Raw genomic sequence first — 1,991 nt, forward strand, 5'->3', positions numbered from 1 at the left:
TAGTACTCTCTTAAGTTCTGTTCTTGCATATGTATATGAGAAAACATATGGTAGCAAACACTGTAAAATGGTGAAGTTTCATTGTGTAGAAAATGTAGCAGCCATTTTAATAATACAGATACTCAAAATATGGTAAAGGAAGCAGGATGATGAGTTGAAATTTTCCTGTGAACCTGCTGTCTTCAATAATAATAATAAATACATTCATTGATGTACACATAAAATAATACATAAAATACTGACATCTAATTCTAAACTTTATGTTATAATTTAGAGAGTTTTCTGACATCCTAAAATAAAATAGAGGAAGAGTTAAAGTTTTAAAGTGTAAATAGTTACATGCCCTTATTAAAATTGAGTTTTATATATACATATATATGTACATATATGAATATATATTCCTAAAAAGAATATTCTTAAATATTAAAAGTAGAAGTAGTTCACACATATGTAAAACTCAGAATGATTTGGGTAAAAAATAGAATTGAATCTTACTATTTGACTACATTATTTATAGTCCATTAATAAACTAAGTTTTCAATTCAGGGGCTAGTATCTCTTGTTATAAAAGAGTAGGGGTGTATTACTAAGGCATTGTGGGTAATGAAGTCTTCCATACTATAGAACTCTGGTATAATAGTATAGATGGTGCCATAGGCAGTCCATGGATGAATGAGCATAGCTGAATTCCAATACTAATAAAACTGAACTATGAAAGGTTTTTACAGTTTTGTGAGTAATCATTTGAACACGTGAAAAACATTATTGGACTGGGAGTATGGCTCAGTAGTTGGCTTAGCACATGAGAGGCCCAGAGTTCTATCCTTGGACTAAGAGAAATACCCTTAGCTTCAGCTAAGCAAGAACAGATGGTATATCTCAGAGTACACAGTTTGCTGACCCCATTGTAATGAATTTTAGTCAAACAGTCAGTGTGTGGCTAAATAAAGGAGAACTTCTCTCCCTTGTAGGTAAGAATATATTAAGTTAAAGGAATATTCAAATATCAAGCAAATATTTTGGTTGATTATTCCTTCCGCCCTTTCTGGTTTTGCTCCCTAAGTTTTCATGTTTACTGGATCAGCTATTAAAAACTAAGTTGATGTCTTTTAAAGCCATACTTATGAACTTACGTCTTTGTATGATGGAGTGTCATAGCTGACTAAGGAAGACTATTCAGAACACTAAAAGTTCAAGCCGCACAACCTTTACCATAAAGCTTTGGGGTAACAGAATGTCTTTTGTTCTATGTTCCATTGGTCAAAGCAGCTGAAGAGTTCAGGAACCCTCTGCACAGGAAGGAACTGGGCAGAGAGCCCTAATCCTGCAAGATTCATTAGGGAATATAGTTGAGGTCTGGTTCTTACAAAAACTTATTATCTGTGTTCTAAATTTGCAGAAGAGAAAGAGATGATAAGAACAGCAGAGCACGTGGGAATCCATTAGTTTAACACAGGCAAGAAGTTTTTATAGATCAAATCAAGGCATGTCCAAGTGGATGGAGAAAGAACAATGCATTATGAATGCCATCCATAGGCTTTGAAGGAAGTGAAAGAACCCTGGGATGATTTCAAAATGCTGGTAAGGAATATTTTTAAGTACAATTGTGTAATTTAACTATTGTGTGTAAAAACATTTATCAAGATGCTTACACCAACCTAAACTTCTCTCTCAAAACTCAGAATGATAGCACTTTAGGTTCTATTTAGAACTTTATATTGATGAGACCCAGGCATAGGAGCTACCTGTACTTTTGTACATGGACCATTCTTTTCCTGTATTGCTAGCTGTTCAATTTGCAGCATCCCATCAACTCCAACATCCCATCCTAACTCACATCTGTCTAGTGTGAGCTTTCACAGGCTCAGAAACATCACAGTAATTAGTGGCCTGCTGGCAAATGTTTAGGTACCAGTAATCTGAATATACTTCCCAAATGATTATTGGTTGACTGTTTCTGTACACTAATGTTCTGGATAAAGATGAAATAA

Source organism: Acomys russatus, chromosome 24 (genome assembly GCF_903995435.1).
Source record: "Acomys russatus chromosome 24, mAcoRus1.1, whole genome shotgun sequence".
Lineage (NCBI taxonomy): Eukaryota > Metazoa > Chordata > Mammalia > Rodentia > Muridae > Acomys > Acomys russatus.